Source organism: Hyperolius riggenbachi, chromosome 4 (genome assembly GCF_040937935.1).
Source record: "Hyperolius riggenbachi isolate aHypRig1 chromosome 4, aHypRig1.pri, whole genome shotgun sequence".
NCBI lineage: Eukaryota > Metazoa > Chordata > Amphibia > Anura > Hyperoliidae > Hyperolius > Hyperolius riggenbachi.
In genome coordinates, this window is record NC_090649.1 from 238,197,009 (window position 1) to 238,222,497 (window position 25,489).

The 25,489-nt window shown below is 46.8% G+C and overlaps 1 protein-coding gene across 1 annotated transcript in view; it reads right to left on the bottom strand.

The window, feature by feature from the left end:
- Positions 1-25,489, bottom strand: part of LOC137570673 (cyclic GMP-AMP synthase-like) — a 91,067-nt gene that overhangs the window by 33,398 nt on the left and 32,180 nt on the right. The gene's annotated exons all lie outside the window — the stretch shown is intronic.

The following is a 25,489-nucleotide window of genomic DNA, read 5'->3' on the forward strand; positions in this document are numbered from 1 at the left end:
TGCATGGAGATGAATAAAGTTACCACATCTGATGTTGCTCATGATATGGGATGCATGCTGAATATGCCCCCCACTACTGACTGTGCAATCAATCTGTGGTAAAAATCGCATGGAAATTGCTTTTGTACACAATATGAAGAGCGGCAAAATATGAACTGTGAAAAAGGATATACATTCTCTTGCCTTTGATCTATGCACCTCCTCATTCTCTTAAAGGAACTTTAAATCCAAGGCCTTGGTAAAGAGTATTTGAGGTATTAGTGACTTAGGTCCATCTGGGCATACACAGCCTGATAAATGTTTAAAGACTTTACACTATATAAGCGTATCCAGTTGCAGTGGGCTGTTTTTTGGCTGGTGGTGAAGGATCCAATACACCAGGAGGGGGACCATTGTAAATGACAGGATCACTGTTGCGGTGGCCCCAAGTTAATACATGGTGATATACCTGACAATGGTGTTCCCCCATAAGGTGTTCAAAACCGTCTACGCTGTCATTTTATTACAATTTTTATTGCATGTATGCGAGGATCATTGCAAGGCTTAAGGAATCGGAGAGCCAACGATTTTAGAGTGTTTATGCTGAGTGAGCTGTGTGTGGGTCTGGGCAGCCATATCAGAAGGTGAGAGCGGTCCCCAGGCGCGGAGCTAGGGGGGGTCGGGGTAGGTCAAGTGCCCCCGGGCGCCGGGTCCCTAAGGGCGCCCAGCTGAGCTGATTTTTTTTTTTTTTTTTTCTGCGGAGGGGAGCAGCGCAGAGAAGAGAAGAGGGAGAGCTATGCGGACGGTGGAGAAGGGGGCCATCTCCCCCCCTTCTCTCACCTTAGGGCTCTCCCTCCCTCCATCGCTGTCCCCTCCGTTATTGTCCGGGTGCTGGCGCAGCGGGCGGGACTCACCTCCGTCTCGCTCCAGCGCCGGCCGGAAGTTCGGATCCCGCAGCCGCTGCTCTGGTCTGGACTAGACCAGAGTAGCGGCAGATCCATCCGCGCTGCGACGAGACGGAGGTAAGTTCCGCCCGCCGCTGCCAGCACCCGGACATTAATGGAGGGGACAGCGAGGGAGAGAGAGCAGCTCTCCCTCTTCTCTGCGCTGCTCCCCTCCTGCTGGGGAGGCAGGGAGGGGGACACCTGGCTACCTACTCTGGGCATATATACCCCTGGCTACATCTACTGGGCATATATACCCCCTGGCTACATCTACTGGGCATATATACCCCTGGCTACATCTACTGGGCATATATACCCCTGGCTACATCTACTGGGCACATATACCCCTGGCTACATCTACTGGGCACATATACCCCTGGCTACATCTACTGGGCACATATACCCCTGGCTACATCTACTGGGCACATATACCCCTGGCTACATCTACTGGGCACATATACCCCTGGCTACATCTACTGGGCATATATACCCCTGGCTACATCTACTGGGCATATATACCCCTGGCTACATCTACTGGGCATATATACCCCCTGGCTACATATACTGGGCATATATACCCCCTGGCTACATCTACTGGGCATATATACCCCCTGGCTACATCTACTGGGCATATATACCCCTGGCTACATCTACTGGGCATATATACCCCTGGCTACATCTACTGGGCATATATACCCCCTGGCTACATCTACTGGGCATATATACCCCCTGGCTACATCTACTGGGCATATATACCCCTGGCTACATCTACTGGGCATATATACCCCCTGGCTACATCTACTGGGCATATATACCCCCTGGCTACATATACTGGGCATATATACCCCCTGGCTACATATACTGGGCATATATACCCCCTGGCTACATATACTGGGCATATATACCCCCTGGCTACATATACTGGGCATATATACCCCCTGGCTACATCTACTGGGCATATATACCCCTGGCTACATCTACTGGGCATATATACCCCCTGGCTACATCTACTGGGCATATATACCCCCTGGCTACATATACTGGGCATATATACCCCCTGGCTACATATACTGGGCATATATACCCCCTGGCTACATGGACTGGGCATATATACCCCCTGGCTACATGGACTGGGCATATATACCCCCTGGCTACATATACTGGGCATATATACCCCTGGCTACATATACTGGGCATATATACCCCCTGGCTACATGGACTGGGCATATATACCCCCTGGCTACATGGACTGGGCATATATACCCCCTGGCTACATGGACTGGGCATATATACCCCCTGGCTACATATACTGGGCATATATACCCCTGGCTACCTACTCTGGGCATATATACCCCTGGCTACATATACTGGGCATATATACCCCTGGCTACATATACTGGGCATATATACCCCCTGGCTACATGGACTGGGCATATATACCCCCTGGCTACATATACTGGGCATATATACCCCTGGCTACATATACTGGGCATATATACCCCCTGGCTACATGGACTGGGCATATATACCCCCTGGCTACATATACTGGGCATATATACCCCTGGCTACATATACTGGGCATATATACCCCTGGCTACATATACTGGGCATATATACCCCCTGGCTACATGGACTGGGCATATATACCCCCTGGCTACATATACTGGGCATATATACCCCTGGCTACCTACTCTGGGCATATATACCCCTGGCTACATATACTGGGCATATATACCCCCTGGCTACATATACTGGGCATATATACCCCCTGGCTACATATACTGGGCATATATACCCCCTGGCTACATATACTGGGCATATATACCCCCTGGCTACATGGACTGGGCATATATACCCCTGGCTACATATACTGGGCACATATACGCCTGACTATATATACTGGGCACATATTATTCTCCTGGCTACATATACTGGGCATATATACCCCTGGCTACATATACTGGGCACATATACCTCTGGCTACATATACTGGGCACACATATCCCTGCCTACATATACTGGGCACATATACCCCTGGCTACCTGTTCTGTGGACATCTCTACCCCTGGCTACCTGTTCTGGGGACATCTATACCGCTGGCCACCTATTCTGGGGACATCTATACCGCTGGCCACCTATTCTGGGGACATCTATACTGCTGGCCACCTATTCTGGGGACATCTATAGACCTGGGGCTACCTATTTTTGGGGAACCACGTCAGATTGAGTGTATTTTGGAGAACTGCTGCCAGGTGAGAGGTGTCTACCATATTAAGGGGGCATTCTACCTATTTATGTGAAATGCTGTCTATTTATGTGACTCATGACTGCTGAATTTGTCTTGTTGGGGGCCTCATGGTTACTGAATTTGTCTTGTTGGGGGCCTCATGATTGCTGAATTTGTCTTGTTGGGGGCCTCATGATTGCTAAATTTGTCTTGTTGGGGGCCTCATGATTGCTGAGTTGGTTATGTTGGGGGTCTCATGATTGCTGAATTTGTCTTGATGGGGGGGGGCTCATGATTGCTGAATTTGTCTTGGAACATGCTGGAAGGTACATACTGAGGGAGGGTGGGTGAGCGTGAGCTTGCTAACCTCCATATACATTTGGCTCCACCCATAACCACGCCCACATTTATTATGTGACCACGCCCCTTTTTGGCGCGGCAACCTTGACTTTGGGGGGCGCATTAATAGTCTTTGTCCCCGGGCGCTGAAAACCCTAGCTACGCCTCTGGCGGTCCCTAGTGGTGGTGGAGCACGAAAAGGCGGTGAATTTGTAATACACTACACGGGGAATAAAAGGTGGAAGATTCCTGCAGCATTACACTCTATGCAATGAACTTTTTATGTTTGTTTTCCTTTGAGGTGCATTGGAGTTGAAGATCGGATAGCGATAGACAAATATCTATGTCCCTGGGACTTTAGATGAAGACCTGAGGGACACAGATATACTGCACTTGGTGCAGCAACTAGTTTATATATGCAACTGGTTCCTGAGATTAAAAGAGTTGCATATATACTGTATTTTATATGTTTTAGAGGGGACAGCACTTGATTGATTCAGGTGATTTACACAGAAATAAATGATTGCATAAATGGTAATTTGTGATTATTTAAAGAGAAACTCCAACCAAGAATTGAACTTTATCCCAATCAGTAGCTGATACCCCCTTTTACATGAGAAATAGAATGATTTTCACAAACAGACCATCAGGGGGCGCTGTGTGACTAATTTTGTGCTGAAACCTCTCCCACAAGAGGCTCTGAATACCGCGGTACTCTGGGCAAACTGCCACAATGTAACAATGTTCACAGACAGGAAATGGCTGTTTAAAGCTGTCTGTAACAGCCAGAGCAGCTAGAAACAGCTACATAACTTGCCCACAGTAACAATGTCACCATGTAATACATGTCAGAATGTGAATCTGGGAGAGGAAAGATTTTACAATGAGCAAACACTGACTAAATCATTTATAGATAATTATTGTAAAAATGAAGCACTTTTTTTATTAAATTATTTTCACTGGAGTTCCTCTTTAAGCTATACAGTATTGTGCTGATAACAGTATAGTAAATGTAGGAATTGCCAGTGATGTATTACATGGTAGAACTTGAGTGTAGAACTACTAAAAGAGAAAGAGAAAATAAAAACATTAAATTCAGTACTAATATAGAGCCAATGGGAGAATGCAAGAGGCAAGTGACAATTCAATAAGAAATAATGAGAATACTGGAATAAAGGCCAAAGTACATATAACAAGCATATAAAAATGTTGGATGGGATAATGGGTTTAATCATGTATTGCTAGATATCATCTCACTAGTGGAAATGGTCAATGTAAAAAAGGGAAGAAAAAAAAAAAAGGATGAAAAGCTTAAATATTAATTAACCACTCTGCGACCACCTAACACAGATTTTCAGCCGCAGAGTGGCTCCCCCAGGACTGCCCAACACGGAATTGCGTCATCTCACGATGCGCGGGATTTGCAGGGAACGAGGGATTGTTCAAGCGCGGTTCCCTACAGGGGGAGAGAGGCGGCCACAGCCATCAGCCTGCCAGCCCACGATCGCGTCTGGCAGGCTTCTGATCATATTTCCTGTGGGTGGGTGGGTGGGAGGGACGAGGGGGGGTGGTGGTGGTTTAATTAAATGTAAACAGTGGATCTCCCGCAGCACTGTGAAAGTGACAGTCATGACACTTAACCGTCCCTCAGATGCATGCACAATCTAATCCCTGCCACAGTCCTATGCCTTGTAGGCATGTGCTGATCACTGTCCAGGGACAATTGAAAGGAAGGGGGGGGGGGGAAGGGGGGTTTAAAGGAAATAAGGTTTTTTGTTTAACAAAAAGGATCCTTTTTTATAAATCAAAATAAAACAAAAAAACACACCTAACAATCGCAGGAGTGATTAGAGACCACCAAAAGACTGCCTTGTGTGAGACAAGAAAAGGAAGCAAGATTCACTTGTGTGCAAAGTTGTATGGCTGTGCAGCGATCTGTTAAAGCTGCACAGCACTGAGTTGTGAAAAATGGCCTGGTCACTAGGGGAGAGTGTAAGACTGTGGTCCTGAAGAGGTTAAGACCTGAAAGTGAAGTCTCTGGCAACATACAAATCCATCTAGTCTTCGAACTATAATAAAAAGGACCTCTTCCAAGTCCAAGAGGAATGCAGTACATTCCCTCTTTTACCAGGTGACATTTTTTGTTTAAAGACACTAGATGGCAGCAGAGCCCGCTGGAAAACACTGTATTGTATTACATTGATGTGATTTTATAGAATAGTAATATTAATAATTTCCTTTATCGAGCTAAGAAAAAAAAAAAAAGGATTCCCCTTTAACACCTTGCCTTTCTTCTTTTACTACACTCACTTCGATTCACTTATAGGGCATGTTTACCCTCCATCACCATACTCTCCTGCCAGCTTCCAAAATGGAGTCTGTGGCATCCAGCACTATCTATGCATGCGTGCATGATTTCACGGTACTAACACCAGGGGAGGGGAGCAGCGCCCATTACACTAACTGCTGCTACCTGACTGTGCTAGTATTCTCCCTTGTGCACATCTTCTTGCATTGCTTATCTTGATAAAGGGGTATATAGTTAGCCAGTAACGTTGGATTAGTATTAAGCAGCAATACATCTCTTATGCATTATTTGGAGTGTCAACCTTTTACTTCCTGACTTTGCAAATAAAATGTGATCAGAACATTACCAACCTGGGCACTATGAGCATGTTTAGGCAAATCAAGTTCCACCAGCCAGCAGAGTGGTGGACCCACTTAGATCAAAGGCAGTCCACACATTCTCCTCTTACTCCATGGTCAGCATAAGGCAGGCATACAGTAAAGTCTGGTTGATTTATAAAGTGCCCGGTGTGAAGAATTGCGGAATGGCCGCCGCGGGCTCTGGCGGTGTGGCGGCCGTTTCCGCGTCCGCTCCGGCGGTTTACACGGGGCGACATGTGTCTGATGTTATGCAGCCCTCCTGTGCACATAGGCTGCGGAATACGCGCACGGCAAGACAGGAGCTTTATGGGAAGCAGAGAGGGATCAGCTGACCCCGCCGGTCAGCTGATCCAGGGCTGGATGCGGATTGGCTGAAGGGGACTGGGCGGCGCTAGCCAGCGCTGCACTATATAACCACTTGTCCCTCAGTCTCACATTGTCTGCCGTTGCAAATGCTTACGTGTTAGCACACAGACCTCAGTCAGATCCTACAGTGTGGTTGAACCAGGACGGACCTGGGAATACACACTGAGCTAGATTACCTTCTCATGTTATGTTGTTCTATGTTATGCTTTAGACCAGTTCCCGGGTGTTGTGACTATGGACCTCACACCCAAGACTAGGATACTGTGTCAGTTCTATGTTATGCTTTAGAGCAGTTCCCGGGTGTTGTGACTACGGACCTCACACCCAAGACTAGGATACTGTGTCAGTTCTATGTTATGCTTTAGACCAGTTCCGGGGTGTTGTAACTACGAACCACACACCCGAGACTAGCACTGTATACCTGTACCTCCTTGGTACGCCACTAGGCTGTGGTGAGATAGGATCTCACAAGCAGGTAAGGCAAATCTGTTCATAGTAGCAGCAGGGCTTCCTGCAACCAGGCCTAGGTCCCTATCCTAGGGAGCCTTTGGCCTAAAGGAATTCACCCACGGTTAGGGGTGGATTTCCTTCTCACTGCCCCAGTCTTCCTGGCAGTTTCCTCTCAAAGTGTTACTGGTATCCTGTACACTCACGTCTTAGGTGTCCAGAGGTTAGACGTACCTGGATTATTAGTGATTCTGCAGATCATTCATAATCCGGTGTATATATGCATTATTGGTGAGTCTGCAGCCCACCAATAATCAGATTCTCTCTGCGTGTTGGCACCGATCGTTAAACCCGGAAGGTCTTTCAGTCTGGAGCATACTGCGCATGCGCGGCCTGGCCACGTGCACACCCCCCTTGCACTCCCATCACAGAGCGTTCTGAACCTGCGCAGTACTACTGCACTGGTGCAGAATGTTCCTAGCCGCAAGAGCACGACAGGGAGCATGCGCAGCCGGCCTGTGTCAACTGGCCTCTACTTAAGGACTTTTGGGGCCGAATTGCCGAGGATGCAGGTGGCACAGGAGGATGGCGAGGGAGCGATCAGCCTGGAAGCTCCAGGTATGTATCATTTTTTTATATCTCCCCATCTCAGGTACACTTTTAATCCATGTGTAGTGACTGTGCAATGTCACATTTCTGTGAAATCCTCAGAAAGAGACAAAAGCTGCTGTAATCGGATAAGTTCCTTCGCACAAAAGAAGATGCCAGTAAGCCAACAAATCACAATGCTTCTGCTAATTAAAGGACAACTGACGTGAGAGGGATATGGAGGCTGCCATATTTATTTCCTTTTAAGCAATACCAGTTGCCTGGCTGTCCTGCTGATCCTCTGCCTCTAATGATTTTAGCCATAGACCCTGAACAAGCATGGAGCAGATCTGCCGTTTCTGACATTATGGTCAGATCTGACAAGATTAGCTGCATGCCCTGTTTCTGGTGTGATTCAGACACTACTACAGCCAAATAGACCAGAAGGGCTGCCAGGTAACTGGTATTGTTTAACAGGAAATAAATAGGGCAGCCTCCATATTCTTCTCACTTCAGTTGTCCTTTAAAGTGAAAGACTCCTTACACAATAACCCCCATCCTTTCTTATCTAGCATCTTCCTCACGCCAGCCACCATTCTTTTCAAAGGTAAAGGTTTACTGTATGTATTGTTACTTTATACAGTACTTTCAGTGCCGGGACAGCCATGACGCCAGGTGAAACTTTGGCAACAGGTGCAGTGTGGCTGAAGCGGCATCCCACCCCCTCCCCCTGTGGCCGCCGCCTTCTTGGCGGCCACCTCCTCTAATACAGTCCCCTCGCGCAGCACCACTGTGACAGGACAGTGGCTCCCGTAGCGGCGCATATACAGGAAGTACTTACCTCCTGTATATGCGCCGTTACCAGGGGAACCGCTTTCCAGTTACTTTCATGCAGCGCCACATGATGAAGTAATAGGAAAGCGGTTCCCCTGGAAGTGGTATGCTATGCTAGGAGGTCCTGTCATAGCGGCGCTGCGCGTGGCGCCGGGGACTGTATTACAGGAGGCAGCCACTGCCAAGAAACTGGTAAGATGAGTGGGGGCTGCATGGAGAAGGGGAGCAGGCTGGCTACTTATACTGGGGCAACTATGCTACTAGCTACCTACACTTGGGAAACTATAATGGGGGCAACTATACCTGGCTACCTACATACCTATACTGAGAGTGAACATTTTTGGGTGCTGTGAGATCATTCCATCCAAATGGTGGGGAGAGGGGGCATCCTCACAGGTTTGCCTCCGGCAGCAAAAAGTCTAGAACTGCCCCTGAGTACTTTGTATTAAACAAAATGTTTTTGGATTGTGGAATGAAACTTCAGAGTTTCCATGAATCCTTACAGGGAAATTTGCTTTGTTATATGAGTGCTTTGGATTACAAGCAAGTTTCCAAAATGAATTAAAGGCTCCACGGTAGAAATTATTAGGGTGTGAATCAGATCACACTTAGAAATCTTGTCATTAGCTCTCTAAACAGGACAGATGGAAACTAGAGGAACATTCAACTATAAAAATGCTACAATGCGTAATGTAATGGTGACACCTTGTGGTTAAAGTCAACTAAGACAGGCATTTCAAGAATCTTAGACATAAGTTACTCCTTCCACAGATAAAGCAGCGGAACATTTCAAGCAATCCTGATACCTATCGGCCCATATGCAATATACTTTTTCTTCTGAGTTATCTCCCAGGAAAAAAAGTTGATAGGGTCATACACAGTTATTTTACTTCTTTTGAAATAGTAACTGCACCCTTGATTCCTATACCTGGTATTTAGGGCTATTTCAGAATCAGAATCTTTATTATCGCCAAGCACGACTGGGTCGTGCCCGGAATTGGGCTTGGCACATACAGGGTACTGATACAGGATATAGATAGAGATACAGGACAAATCAAGCAGTCAGAAAGGAACACAACATTATACCAGATGCAGAGAGAGACAATGTAGCATAAGTTACAACACAAAAACACCCAAAAACAACCAAAAAAATTCAGCTTGAGCTAGAGCGCCATCTATGTGTAGAGTGCCTCAGTGGCGGCATGGTGTTGTGGTTTGGGGATGGGCAGTTATGTGGAGAGAGTTCAGAAGGTTGACAGCCGAGGGAAAGAAACTGTTTTTATGCCTTGAGGTCTTGGTGAAGATGGACCGGAACCAGAGTCTCCAGCTCGAGGGGAGCTGACTAAAGAAGCGATGGCCTGGGTGTGAGGGGTCGTTGGTGATCTTTAATGCTCTGGAGTACAGCCTGGAATGGTAAAGGAGGTCCAGAGAGGGAAGGGATCTCCCGATGATCCTCTCCGCTGATCTTATGACCCTCTGCAGTTTGAGTCTGTCACTGGCAGAGGAGCTGGCGTACCAAACCAGGATGGAAGAGCATAGGACAGATTCGATTGTAGCGGAGTAGAAGTTTGTCAGAAATTTTTGGGCCATACCAAACTTTAGTTGGTGGAGAAAGAAAAGTCTCTGTTGGGCTTTCCTCTGTGTGGAGGCAGTGTTGGCCTTCCACTTCAGGTCATTGGAGATGGTTGTGCCCAGAAGGCGGATGCTGGGAACTCTTTCCACCTCCTTGCCATCGATGCAGATTGGGGGCGGGGTGGAGGCGCATCTCCTGAAATCAACGATCATCTACACAGTTTTCGCTGTGTTTAGGACCAATCCGTTCTCTCTGCACCAGTGACAGACACCTTCAACCTGGTGGCGGTACTCTTTCTCATCGTTATTGGTGAGGAGACCGACAATGGTCGTGTCGTCAGTGAATTTGATTACTTTTACAGAGCCGGACGTGGATTTGCAGTTGTTCGTATACAGAGAGAACAGAAACGGCGACAGGACGCAGCCTTGTGGGGCTCCTGTGTTGGTGATCCTAGGTTGTGAGGAGATAGTGCCCAGCCTAACAACCTGGGACCTGTTGGTGAGGAAGTCCATGATCCACAGGCGTAGGGTGGGGTGGACTCCTATTGCGGCAAGATTGTCTTGCAGTTTTTTGGGGCTGATGGTATTGAATGCTGAGCTGAAGTCAGTCCAGTAGGAGGATCCTGGCGTAGGAGTCTGGTCTGTCCAGGTGATCATAGACGAGCTCCAAGCAGATGTTAATGGCATCATCAGTGGACCTGTTTGCTCTGTACGTGAACTGGTGTGGATCTGGCAGTCCCTCTGTGGAGTGCTTAAGGAGGGGGAGCACCATGCTTTCGAAAGCTTTCATGATCACGGATGTAAGTGCCACGGGCCTAAAGTTGTTGAGGTCAAGGATTCCATGCTCTTTGGGGACAGGGATAATGGTGGACCTCTTGAAGCACGCGGGTACTTTGCCTCCCTGGAGGGACCTGGTGAAGATGAAGAGGGTGGGAGCAAGCTGACGAGCGCAAGTTTTCAGGCAGGCTGGTGACACTCCGTCCGGACCAGAGGCTTTCTTAGCATTAAGCCTTAGCAAGTGTTTCAGTTCTTCCGCCTCCCTCACTGACGGTGAGGGTGGGTTCGGGCCCAGGGCGTCAATGTCAGAGGATTGTGCAGGCGACTGTGGGAGTCCTGCAGGTGTTGGCTGGTTTTTGAATCTGCAGTAGAAGTCGCTGAGACTCTCTGCAAGCTCAGTGCTGGGTGTAGCATGCTGAGGGGGAGGCTTGTAGTTGGTGGCAGCCTTAAGCCCTTTCCACACAGCTCGTGAGTCGTTTGAGGAGAGGTTCTGCCAGCTTTTCGACGTAGTACTTCTTTGCGGACCTCAGTTCCGTGTTTAGGTCGTTTCTTGCCCTCTTGTAGTCCTCCTGGTTGCCGGACTTGTGTGCAGCTTCTTTGCTGCGTCGCAGTTGTCGAAAGTCTTTTTGAGAACCACGGTTTATCGTTTGGATATAGTTTGAAGGATTTTGTAGGGATACAGGAGTTCTCGCAGAAGCCAATGTACAAGGATACATTGTCTGCCCATTCGTCCAAGTTAGGCGATTCCAGAGCCTTCCAGTCTGTGCAGTCAAAACAGGCCTGAAGTTGTAGTTTAGCCTCACTTGACCACACTTTGAAGGATTTGGTGACAGGTTTTGAGGTTTCCAGGCGCCTTTTGTAAGTAGGTATCAGGTGGATGATGCAGTGGTCAGATGAGCCTAGTGTTGCCCACGGTGTTGCTTTGTATGCATCTTTCAGGACCGTGTAGCAATGGTCGAGGGTGTTGGCATTCCTGGTGGGGCAGGTGATGTGCTGATGGAAGCGGGGCAGCTCAATACGGAGGTTGGCCTTGTTGAAATCCCCCAAGATGATGAACATTGAGTCCGGGAGGGCCGCCTCCCACTGCATGATGGTATCACTGAGATCATGCAGGGCAGCATTTACCTCTGCATCAGGAGGGATATACACACCCACGAGGACGTAGGAAGAGAACTCCCTGGGCGAGTAGATTGGCCTGCAATTGATGAGGAGGAGTTCAATTTCTGGTGTGCATTTCTTGGCCAGTACGGAGGTGTTTGGGCACCAGACAGAGCTGATGTAGAAGCAGATGCCGCCCCCTTTCTTTTTACCAGAGAGGGTGCTGTCACGGTCTGCTCGGATGAGGCTGAAACCTGGGAGCTGGAGGGCACTCTGAGGGATGTCGTCATGAAGCCACGTTTCGGTAAAGCAAAAGACTGGAGTGTTGTTACCGAGTTCCCTCTTGTCGCTGAGGAGTCTCAGTTCATCTAGCTTGTTAGGGAGGGAGCGGACATTTGCTAGGAGGACCGCGGGGATGGATGACCGCAGGCCTCTCCTCTTCAGCCTCGCCCGAACACCTGATCGACAGCCCCTGCGGCGCTGGTTGGTGCGGGGCCAGGACGTGGAAGCGGTGATTTCTTGGACGTGGTTCCAAACAGAGTTGGTCAGGAGCCTGTCCTCCGGGTGAGGGGCTGAGATATGTTCCCATTTGAGTAGCTGTGCCCTGGAGTAGGAGGTACGAGGCAGGTGGAGTAGTTATGGAGGCATGGATGGTAACCCAGCACTGTGCGACATGGAATGTACACCAGTAATAGTGATAGTACTAATGCGCACAGAAGTGCGCTAACAGGCCGTCTGCAGTGTGACAAATGTAAAAACAACATGTGCAATACAGTCCATTCGCCGTGTGACGCAGATGTAAGAGGCATGTGCAATAAACAGTCCATCAGCAGTGTGACACAGATGCAAAAAGCATGAGCAATAACAGCCCATCCGCAGAGTGACACGGATGTAAGGGGCATGTGCAATAACAGTCCATCCGCAGTGTGACACAGATGTAAGGGGCATGTGCAATAACAGTCTATCAGCAGTGTGACACAAATGCAAAAAGCATGTACAATACAGTCCATCAGCAGTGTGACTCAGATGTAAAAAACAAAGCCTGTGCAGTAAACAGTCCATCAGCAGTGTGACGCAGATGCAAGGTGCATGTGCAACAGACATTCAGCAGAGTGGCGCAGGTACAATAATAGGCCATCAGTAGTGCAGTTGTGGTGCAATACAGTACATAAGTTGGCAGCGAAAGGCATTTTATGCACAAGACAGACTAACATCAGCAGTGCTCAGCCAATGCTTATAGCCGTGCAAGGGCTCCAGGTGGTACATACTGTACATTTCCCAGAGAAGGCAGTGATGGTGCCCTTGGCTGCACCGCGGCAGTATCAGCAAAAGGTTTGCAAGACCATGTGGCAGAGGCCAGAAAAGATAGGGGTCTCACCTTGTGGAAGATGGAGGGTGGGATCAGAGTCCTGGTGCAGTGGAAGGGCTGGATCTGGTGTGAGGTAGCCCCCCCAGTGCTGCTCAGTAGCCTCAGAGAAGTGCTGTGGGTTTTGGGACTAGCAGGCTGAAGGAAGTGCGGGAGCAGAGGGTGGTTAGGATGGCCTGATGTCGGCTGAGGTGCTGCTCCACGTGGGTGGCCTTCCTCTGTTCCGAGCCAGCTTCGCTCGGTTAGGGTCGCTGGGGCGCTCTGCACGCTATGCAGTCCAGGACTGGGACACTGCGCTCGTGACTGGAGGAGGTGACGTCTGTCTGCGGAGGAGCTTCTTGTGGTGCAGTGGACTGGAATGGCAGCGGGGGCTGTGCTCTGCGCTGAGGATCCGGCAGAGGCAGCCGCGGTCCAGGACTGGGAGCAGGACCCTGTGGGAGCTGGTCTACTGAAGGTGAGCGTGGACTGGTGTGGGCATATGGTCGCTGATGCTGCGCATCGGCTGGTCTGGATTGAGTTACCTCACGTGGGTTCTGGAGGTACTGGCCGAGAGAGCAGATCCACGGTGCTTGTAGTGCACTTGATCCAGGGCTGCGGCCCAGGTGCTTGTGCGCGTCGCTGCTCCACGTGGGTGGCCTTCCTCTGTTCCGAGCCGGCTTCGCTCGGTTAGGGTCGCTGGGGCGCTCTGCACGTTATGCAGAATCAGCCCTCACCTCTAAGCTAAACTAAATCTAAAACACATCTAAAACACAGAGAAAAAAACCTAAAAAACTAAAAACGAGCACTAAGAAAAAGGAGGATAAAAAACAGCATGTCTTACAAGAAAGACATTGCTAATGCTGAAACCTCTGGTCTCTGGCATATAAACTGCATCAGCCAAATGCAAATAGTAATGGGAAGACTACCAAGTTGCAGGACTACCCAAAAAATCCCTAAAAAAACACTGTACCATTTAAAAAACGGCGTGTAGACATTTTATGTGGATATGGAAAAGTTACAAACCCAGCTTTGTGGGATCATTTAAAGGCACCCTGAAAAGAGGCATAAATTGAAAACCTGGACTTACCTAGGGCTTCCTCCAGCCCCCCATAGTCCGCGAGGTTCCCCGGCATCCTCTTGGTCCCTTCCCTGGTCCCACTGGTGGCTCCGGTAAGTGCGCGCACCCGGCGCATCATCAGGCTGGTCGCTGTAAGCGTCCTGCGCAGTTCAGTCTTTAGAGAACTTCAGTCGAAGTCACCGGATTACCGGAGCTGTCAGCGGGACCAAGGGGATGCCGGGGGAGGGGGGGACCCTCGCGGGCTATGGGAGGTTGGAGGAAACCCCAGGCAAGTTCATATTTTCAACTTACGCCTCTGCTTAGGGTCCCTTTAACGTTGTAGACATTGTTACAAAATAACTAAGGCAGGGGTCAAAAACTTGACAAGTTTCCATGTGGTTTTCCGCAATCCAAATTTGCATCAGAACTGAAATCAATGGGCTCATTCTTATGTAATGCAGATTTTCACATGTGGCAAAAAAACTGATAGACAGCTGCACATGTCCAGACATCGTGCACGTTTTCTCTATTGTTTATATCGGCTGCTTTGGAAAAAATGTAAACATTTTTCTGCATACAAAACATGTAGTGTCTAAAAAACATGCATGATATACTGTATGTGTGACCTCTGCCTAAAATTAGTTTCTGCCATTCCCAATGCCTGTGCATATTTTGTGCTGTATGTCAACATTTTTATATTAAATAACTGGCATCAGTTTACCCGTTTCTTTTATTGACCTCCCTGATAACCTGCACTGTGAATAGACAACACGTAGTCAGAGCAGCGGGAAAAAAACACTGTGCTTTATTCAAAGGACAAATAACCTCTGCAGAAAAAAATTTGGTTAAAAGCTGAGCGAAAAACAAATATATATACTGTTTTTTTTTAACTAGAAGACTCACTCCCCCCCCCCCCCCCCCAAAGTATGAAAAAAGTTGTTTCCCTTTAAACAATACCAGTTGCCTGGCAGTCCTTCTGATCCTGTGCCTCTAATACCTTTAGTCGGACCCTGAACAAGCATGCAGCAGATCACGTACTCAGCTGACTCAGGTTTCACTGGATTAGCCATATGCTTGGTTCCAGGGTTTTAATTCAGACACTACTCATGCGAGATGATCAACAGAGCTGCCAGGAAACTGGCATGGTTTAAAAGGAAATAAATATGGTAGCCTTCATATCCCGGTCACCTCGGGTTCCCTTTAAAGGGGAACTGAAGAGAGAGGTATATGGAGGCTGTCATGTTTATTTCCTTTTAATCAATACCAGTTACCTGGCGGCCCTGCTGGTCTATTTCTCTGCAGTAGTATCTGATTAAAAACAGAAACAAGCATGCAGCTAGTCTTGTCAGATCAGACTTATAAGTCTGAACCACTGAAACACCTGATCTGCTGCATGCTTGTTCAGGGGCTATGGCTAATAGTATTAGAGGCAGAGGATCAGCAGGGCTGCCAGGCAACTGGTATTGTCTAAAAGGAAATAAACATGACAGCCTCCATATACCTCTCTCTTCAGTTCCCCTTTAAGCAATCATACAAACCCTATAACAAGAAGGGTGGGTAGGACTCACAGGCCACTAGATTGTAGGGAGATTATTGGTGGGGGCGGAACCAGGGGCGAACTGACCATTAGGGCAATCGGGCATGGACTGAGGGCCCGTGGTCAGTAGTGGGCCCGCCCCGGCATGATTGAGAGGCAGGAAAGGGGGGGGGGGCGCAGCAGTGGGGGGGGAGCGGGCATAGCTGTTACAACTCACCTTCCGCCGCCGATCCTCGCAGCCTCAATCTTCTTCCTCTCTCCCCGGTGTCCGTCGCGCTGGTTACAGGACCTCCCTGTGATGACGTGACCGCATGTCATTACCAATGTGACACACGTGGGACAGGAAGAAGATCGAGGCTGCGAGGGATCGGCGGCGGAAGGCGAGTTATAACAGCTATGTCCGCTCCCCCCGCCAGTGCGGGGCACCTACCTATCTAACCTATACTGGAGGCACCTACCTATCAAACCTATACCAAGACAACTACCTATCTAACCTATACTGGAGGCATCTACCTATCTAACCTATACTGCTGGCACTTACCTATCTAACCTATATTGCGGGCACCTACCTATCTAACCTATATTGCAGGCACCTACCTATCTAACCTATATTGCAGGCACCTACCTATCTAACCTATACTGCGGGCATCTACCTATCTAACCTATACTGGGGGCACCTATCTAACTTTTACTGGGGTAAGTGTACTGGCTACCTATATTGGAGGCACCTACGCCTCCACTGCGCAGGTGGGTATGGCTTGCGGATGTACGGGGTCCCATAATCTATTGCCTGGATGTACAGGGCCCCATAATCTCCTATTGCCCATGAGTTGCCAGTCCACCCCTGGGCAGAACCATCTAGAATGCTTTAGGCTAGATTACACTAGTTCAAAAATGATAAATCAAAACACTAATTACCACTACTTCAACTTCATGTCAGCATCAGCTTTGTTTTCCTGCTGTCAAGAGATGCTCTGAGGGAGTCCAAATAAGGAGGATGATTAAAGATAGCCAGGAAGTATTGGTCGGAATTTCTGGGAAAAATGTGAATAAAATAATTTTCCAGCCATGTGCTAGCTCATACTATTGCCTCAGGTTTGTGGGGTTGTGTACAAGACTGGCAAAGGGAGCAGATCTCTACAATTTCCTCTTCGTAGTTCAGATCATGCAGCTACTCAGAGCATCCCAGGGGAGAGAAGTGCATGGGCCCGAGGGATCCTGTTGTATTATAACACATATAAACCCTATGGAAGAGGACTAAATTTAAAACTTAACTTTTAATAAGGTTGTTCTAAAAGGGATCTAAATTGCTAAATTGACATAGATGTGTGATACATGGGTGGGAGATATACATAACGGTCCACAGTAGACCACCCTCCACTTCCCCACTAGTAAACTATAAACCCCACACAAAACTCGACATGTTTCATTTCCTCTATGGGAAATTTCATCAGGAGTGATCAGTGCTCAGTGCTAGAGTGCTAGAGTGCCATAGTGCTAAAAATACAATTACATTATATACATCACATAGCTAGTACAAGTTTAGCAAAGTAACAAAGTATCGGCCGCAACCCTGCAGCCTGCTAAAGAAACAGCCACTCATACTGCCCTTTTATAGTATACTGATTCTCCCAGAGGGTTCTGGGTAGGGCGGGTAAAGTCACCGCCCCTTACGAGAATGTATCACTTGGATTAATTGGTCCTTATAAGGATCCATCAAAATTCCTAGCCAATCCCAAGTATATCCATTGTAGACAATGATATTTAAAAAGGGAAGAAAAAGTACCTGTTAGCTGTCCACTTTAAATATCCCCATCCTGTATATTGCGTTCTATTCACTGCTAACTTTTACATGTTACCCATCAGATCGAAAAGGGTGACAAACAAACATTTCGTATTTCCTGCCTTTTCATTGGTGGGTTTGATATCCGGGAAGGGCGTGGCCAGGCTCGTCCTGGACGCTCTGATATCCGAAGCCCTCAGCCAATAGGCTGCTATCTCCCTTCCGTACAACCTCTCGCATCGTGGGTAGCGATGCCGGGAGGGGCGTGGTCAGACTCGTCATATACGAGCTGGCATCCAGGACAACAGCCAATAGGCTGCCATCTATCATCCGCATTACCCCTCGCATTACGAGTAGTACTGCCGAGGGGAGTGGCACAGTCACCATACGTCACTGCTCTTACATGCGTACGGAGGTTTGTAAACATTGTTGCCCCGGTAACGCAGATACCAAGAGCGAGGTATGTAGTGATTGAAATACACTGCATAGTCAAACTCGCTAAATGCAGTATATGGCAAATTAAAGTGTGTGTGAAATGTGGAGAGATATTTGCATTAGATGCAGAACGAGTCCTTCAAAGCCTTTCCATCTTATAAAGAAATACACTGGGGCTAAGGGGATTAAAATTAAAGGGCAACTCAACATTTATAGCCCACTGAAAACCGGAGGGTATGACACATAAATATGGATATCAATAGCCCTTCGCAGATAAATCATTTAATATTTAAAGATGAAGTACATGAATATGGATATCAATAACCCTTCACAGGTACTTCGTATCCTATTTAAAGGGGAAGTACATGGTTAGTATGCATTATTCAAGAGAAAATACTGTGAACATAACAGTGAATAATTATACACTACCGGCGGTAGGCTATATACAAAAATACAGCCCAAGCGGTGGGGGGGGGGGGGGGGGGGGGGGGGAGGGTGGTTTATTTATTGGGAGGGTGGTAAACACCATTGATACTGTTTCTACCTTGTAAGCATACGGCCACAAAAATAGCAGGTAAGTATTCATTATGAACATAGAGCCATTGTTTCCAGTTAATCCTTACGTGGAGGCCCTAGAACTGTTTTTCAAAGGAATGGAGAGAAGGTAAAGCCCTCATTTAGGCCATGTGGACTCAAAGTTCCCAATCTATAAATCCAGCGGGCTTCGAGCTGCCTCAATTTTTGGTCCAAATTGCCCCCTCTGGGGCCCATCCTCCATTTTTGTATAACCCAAAATTTTAAACACGTGGAGTCACCACCGTGTTTCTCTTGACAATGCCTAGCAATTGGGGTTCTACGTTTATGATGTACATCCCCCAAGTGTTCTAAAAACCTCTCCTTTACGGCTCTTGTGGTCTCACCCACGTATATCAAAGGACATGAACATTGGATGGCATACACAACTCCCTCAGAATTGCAGTTGAAAAAATCCCATAGTTCAAAGAGTCGGTTATCTTTGGGTGCCCTAAAGCTATTACATTTGAGGACATTGGCACAGGCCTTGCATTTTCCACATTTATGCATACCCTTCATCGGTGTGTCCAGCCATGTCTTTTTAAAGTCCCCAGGGACACCTTTTCTCATTGGAAGGAATGAATGTGTCAAACTGTCTCCCAGATTCTTCCCCCTCCTATATGTAATCAGGGGGGCTCGTGGTAAGTACTCTTTTAACTGTGGATCTAGCTTTAAAATAGACCAATGTCTCCCCAATATCCGTTTGACATTATTTGACTGGCTGGAAAACGTGCTGATCAATCTGGCTTTGCCTCCTTCCTTCTATGGACTTCTAGTTTTAGGGAGTAACAGGTCACTTCTCTCAACTGCCCGAGCTTTCTCATATGCCCCCCTGATTACTTCTCTGGGGTAGCCTCGGTCCCGGAACCGTTTATCAAGGGTCCTACATTCCATTTGGAAATCGGCTTCCTTGGTGCAGTTTCTGTGAGCCCGCAGGAACTGTCCTTTTGGAATACCTCTTTTTAGGGGTTCAGGATGGAAGCTATGCCATTCCAATAGCGAATTGGTTGCCGTGGGCTTCCGAAAGATTTTTGTATCAAGTCCACCCTCTTTATTTTCACAATTTGTACATCCAGAAAATTTATGCTGTCTCTATGTATCTCATGAGTAAAGAACATTCCAATATCATTGGTATTCAGCTGTTCAACAAAATCAATAAAGAGGTTTCTGGGGCCGATATGTGAGGTGTACACTGCTAATTCCTCCCCAAAAACAATTGTGTCCTCCCACCATCCCAGAAAGAGGTTGGCATACGAGGGGGCACAAGATGTCCCCATCGCACAGCCCCTTCTCTGTAAGTAGTATTTGTTCTGGAATAAGAAGTAATTGTGGTTTAAAATAAACTCCAACAGATCCAATAGGAAGGATGAATGTTCTTTGAGATGAATGCTTCTTGATTGTGAAAAATATTTGGTTGCATTTAGACCAAGTGTGTGGTCGATGTTATTATATAAGGCCTCTACGTCAAGACTAGCCAAACACACATTCCTCTCGACATGTACATCACTCAATTTATTCAAAAGATCCATGGTATCTCTAATATATGATGGGAGGCTTTCAACATGGGGTCTTAGAAATGAATCAACATATCTACTGATTTGTTCTGTCAGACAGTTGTTTCCCGATACGATAGGGAGACCTGGTGGTGTAGAAATGTTTTTGTGGACTTTTGGTAATGCATAAAAGGTGGCCACAGTAGGTGATTTGACGAATACACAGTCATAGATCCTGTTGTCTCAGGTTGTTCTCGTGTAACCATCATCTTAATTCCTCCCTCATCCGATTGGTTATACAAATTCTTAAGACAAAAGTTGTCATGTCCCACTGTTGCAGAAAGTCCACCTGTAAACGTCTTGAGAGCCATCTCGCCCATTTGACCATTGGGATTGTGGCCGTGAAGGTAGCCATCATCTTCAAACAAACACTCTAGTGCTGGCCATGTCTTTTCTGTGAGAAATTCTTGTATTCTTGATCTTACAATAACAATCTTTTCTTCTGGCAAGCCTATAGCATTGTCCCTTGTACAGAAACATGTCTCCAAGTACGTTAGAGTCCGAGTTCAAATTTTTCTAACGTCACAATGAATTGCTGTCTGTGTTGTCTCAGAGGCTCTCTGTCACTTGAAATCAGTAAAATATCGTTGAGATAATGATGGATCTTTATTCCCCTTCTTAACAGATACACTATCAAAGTGACTAAAACCTTTGTAAATGTCCTTGGGGCAGTGGATATTCCAAATGGTGAGCTCGTGAATTGGTAGCGATTGTGCCTTACTGCAAACCTTAGGTACTTCCTGAATTCCATATGTATGGGTATGTGCAGGTATGCATCCAAGTGGTCCATGGATATTAACCAATCGTGAGGCTGAATTATTCTTGTAATTGTGTATATGGACTCCATCTTTTAGTTTCTCTATATGCAGATTCAATGTCCTTAAAGAGAACCCGAGGTGGGGTTCTTCCACCGCAATCCATATACAGAGGCTGGGTCTGTCTATAGAGCCCAGCCTCTGTTGCTAGTTCGTTTCCTTCAAAGCCCCCCCTGCGCGCTGTCAGACCCCATAAAACACAGCCGCGCTGGCGACACGCAGCGTGTCGCAGCCGGCTGTGTTTAGCTCACTACTGTCAGTCTCGCCGCTCCCCCGCCTCCTGAATCGCTCCGGTCCCCACCCACGTCCCTTCCCTCGCCGCTGATTGGAGGGAAGGGACGCGGGCGGGGACCGGAGCGATTCAGGAGGTGGGGGAGCAGCAGAGACTGACAGTAGTGAGGTAAACACAGCCGCGTAGTGTGGCTGTGTTTTATGGGGTCTGACAGCGCGCAGGGGGGGCTTTGGAGGGAACTAACTAGCAACAGAGGCTGGGCTCTATAGACAGACCCAGCCTCTGTATATGGATTGCGGTGGAAGAACTCCGCCTCGGGTTCTCTTTAAAGAGGAATGGGAAAAACTGGACAAGAAAAAAAAACACCTTTAAGCAACAGGATGATGAAACTATACCCTCTAAGCTCTGAAGATTCAAAATCGTTGGATAATCCTCCGTCTGTAGACACGTCTGATATGACTAGCGAAACATATAACTTTACCTAGAGAAAATGCTGCAACATTCAAGGATGTATTCGATAAGAAAATGGATTTGGAACTAAGAAAGATCTACAGTATACCATCTCTGGAAATGCTACTAGACCTGCAATTGCATTAACCTCAGTGGCAAGAGCCATCAGAGCGTGGACTATAAATGTTGAAAAAGCAATTCAGACAGATGCAGACAAAGATGCATTATTTACAGCATTAGATGACTTTAACCTGACAGCTGATTATATTGGAAAAGCGGCAGTAGACATTATAAGATGCACAGCAAGGGCTATGTCCTTTTCAGTGATCACAAAAAGAGTCTTATGGCTGAAATCATGGTCAGCAGACCAGTCGTCGCATCAAGAATGATGCAAGATACCATATGATGCAACAAATTTATTTGGAAAGGAAATGGATACAGCCACCTAACAAATCACAGGAGGAAAATCGGGACTCATACCTCAGGATAAAAAGCCCAGAAGACCAGATATACAACAGTCGAACAGATTCTAGCAAGCCAGGTTTTGGGCTGCTAGATCATACAAGCCAGGCAAGGAATTTAAAAAGAACTGGCAAAGTAACCACAGTAACCTCCGAAGAATAACGCGCCAAACAGCTACGTCTGTTTCCACTCAACAGAAACCTTTTTGACGGGGAATCGGTCCAGATTTGTCCTGTTGGAGGAAGACTAATGAAGTTTGGACAAATTTGGGTGAACATAGACAATCCGTGGGTGGTAGGAGGGAGGAGGGAGGAGGGAGGTGGGAGGTGGGAGGTGGGAGCCCAATTAAAATCTCCCTAGCAGAGTGTGTAGCAGCTGTCCCATAACTAATTAGTGTAGGCAGACAACTGAGTCAAATGGTATAAAAGGACCTAGCTTGAAGGGAGGGTGGGTGGGGTCTTTAGCACTGAAAGCAGTGTGTTTCACAATAACATGTCTGCTGACAGTAAAATGGAGGCAAAAAATTTTGCTTTATGGGGCGAATCGAACTTCCGCAAAAGTTCGCCTGATGCAGGCGACCGCGAACCCCCAAAGTTCGCCTGGAACCGTTCGCCGGCGAACCGTTCGGCCCATCTCTACTCAGTAAGTCTTCCACAGGATAAAATTGTGAGTCTAATACAGAAGATGAATCACATAATGACTTTGAAAACGCTTTGAGCATGACAATGTGTCAGCTTCCTTGGATCTCTGACTTTTCAGATGGTACGATGGGCGCATTGGCATGTGAGAGCGTTCCAGAGGCGGTTCTTATCCCAGTGGAACAAAAGGAACTGGAATCAAGTTATATATCTGACAACTCTGATAAAGAACAGCCTTATATGGTGGACAGATGTGAACAACCTTTCCAGAAACCATATGATAAGTTACAAATACGATCACTATTACTACCGACGCCAGCCTACTAGGATGGGGAGCACATTGTGGCAATCTAACAGCTCAAGGCCGTTGGAAGAAATCAATGACTCACACTCCATCAAATATTCTGGAACTGAAAGCGGTGTATGAGACTCTACTTAGTTTCAACCATCTAATCAAGGGAAAACAGTCCTATTGAGAATAGACAACTGGACAGCTGTTTCCTATATAAGAAAACAAGGGGGAACGAGGAGTACATAATTACTTCAGGAAACGGCATGGATATTCCAGTATGTGGAGCAACCGCTATGGAACTTATCTGCGATAGAATATATATATATATATATATATATATATATATATATATATATATATACACACCAGGCACCACACAACAGAACGTGTTAGTGGATTACCTAAGCAGAAACCCGCTAAACAACAACGAGTGGAGTCTGTCCATAGAAGTGTACAACTGGATCTGCAACCATCTTGGCATACCGGAAATAGACCTCATGGCAACACCAATGTATACGAAATGCAGGCAGTTTTACTCCAGGATGCATTGCAATCAACCTTACCTGTGGATGCTTTAACAGCAACATGGAACTTCACAATAGCGTATATTTTTCCTCCAATACCCATGATACATCGTTTCCTGTTGAAACTCTACAAGGAGAATGTAAAGGTTATTGCAGTTATCCCTTACTGGCTGAATCGGCCATGTTTTCCATTGTTGTGGGAAATTATGTTACAGTCTCCTCTTTTTCTCCCATATAGGAGAGACTTACTGACACAAGGGACAATTCTCTATCCAGATCCCCGCAAGTTGAAACCTAATAGCCTGGATGTTGAGGGGGAAAGGCTAAGAGTAGCTGGCTGTTCGCAAGAAGTGATAAAGACCATCCTCAGTCAGTGCTAGAAAACCTAACACTAACTCCACATATCAGACAGTCTGGACGAGATTTCTACAACTTTCTCAAGAATTACACTTGCAAGCCATACACCCGGAACCTCAACATATTCTAGAATTCTTACAAAGAGGTCTATCCAAAGATCTGGGATACCGCACTTTAAAGGTACACGTTTCTGCTCTGCCAGCAATGACGGGTACATCTTGGGCATTGAACCCGTTAGTCAAGCAGTTTCTGAAGGGAGCACTGAAGTTAAAACCTCCAAGAAGCTATCTTCCCAAAATGGGACTCACCACTAGTCCATGAGGCCCTAACAAAACAGCCTTTTTACCCCGTTCTAGGCAATTCACTATGGAATGTAACTTTAAGGACAGTCTTCTTAGTAGCTATGGCTTCAGCAAGAAGGGTGTCGGAATTACAAGCCCTAGACTGTAATGAACCTTATTTGACTTTTTATCCAGACAGGTTTGTTCCAATCCAACAGTTTATTCCGAAAGGGTCTTCCACCTATCACCTTAATTAGGACTGGACACTGTCACAGAACAGCCGTGAGAAATGCAGGCGAATCGGGAAGATTCGCGCAGTTGATTTTCTGATCGCTTCCCAGTTAAATTTGCAGTCATTGCAGCGATCGGAATGACATTTTTTCTTTTCCTGAAGTATGTTTGTTGACCAGTGAAGTTAATGTTTGTGTAAATTCACTTCATCAAAAGAGTTCCTTGCTGGCCAGCGACACAGAGGTGTTAAACGCTAGCCAGAATCCCGGTGTAATATGTCAAAGATTGTCTAGCTGGTCATACTCAGATGCTAATTGAGCACCAAAAGTTCCTTTCATCACAGGAAAAAGTAAGGCAAGCTTCCCCAGCGGGAGGCCAGCCGAAGTGGCTCCGATTAGGAATAGATTTAAATGCGTGTGGTTTATGATTTCGGTCTGTTGAATGAAAACCGTGTATAGCACAGCTATGAAATTCATATAGTCTTATTCGTTAAAATCTGCCCAATGTGCTGATATAAAATTCATAACAATAACCCGTCCGGTTATGGGTGTAGGACCCTTCTTGGGGACAAGACAGCCTAATGCACTCATGCAAGATGTCATATTAATTTTCTGACAATTGTGAATCTGCTGTTCACCTAAATATGACATTTATCGTTTATAAGTTACAGTGTTTTACAATTTAAGCTCAAAATTCCCCTAGGAGGAGGTGGGCTGTCATTGGTGGGTAATTCAGAGGGGGCAGGCATTGCCACACCCCCAAACCAGCTTCATCAAAAGCACATTGCCAGCAGGCGGACTTGAGTCCTTATCTTATCATCATCTGGATTACAACTAGACCTGCTGCTGGGCAGAGGACCACCCAGCAGCCATCTTGGAACTGTAACATCTGCTTGGATTACAAAATATGCTTAAAGGCCTATGATTCTGAAACAAAGGACTTTGCATTTCTTTTCCCAGAAGGACATATTTCCACGAACTTGAGTATTTTCTCCTTTTTCATTTTTTACTGCACTACGATTGTCTCCATAATTGTTGATTTTAATGATTCTCTGTATATATTAATCATTTATATTGCATTAAATAT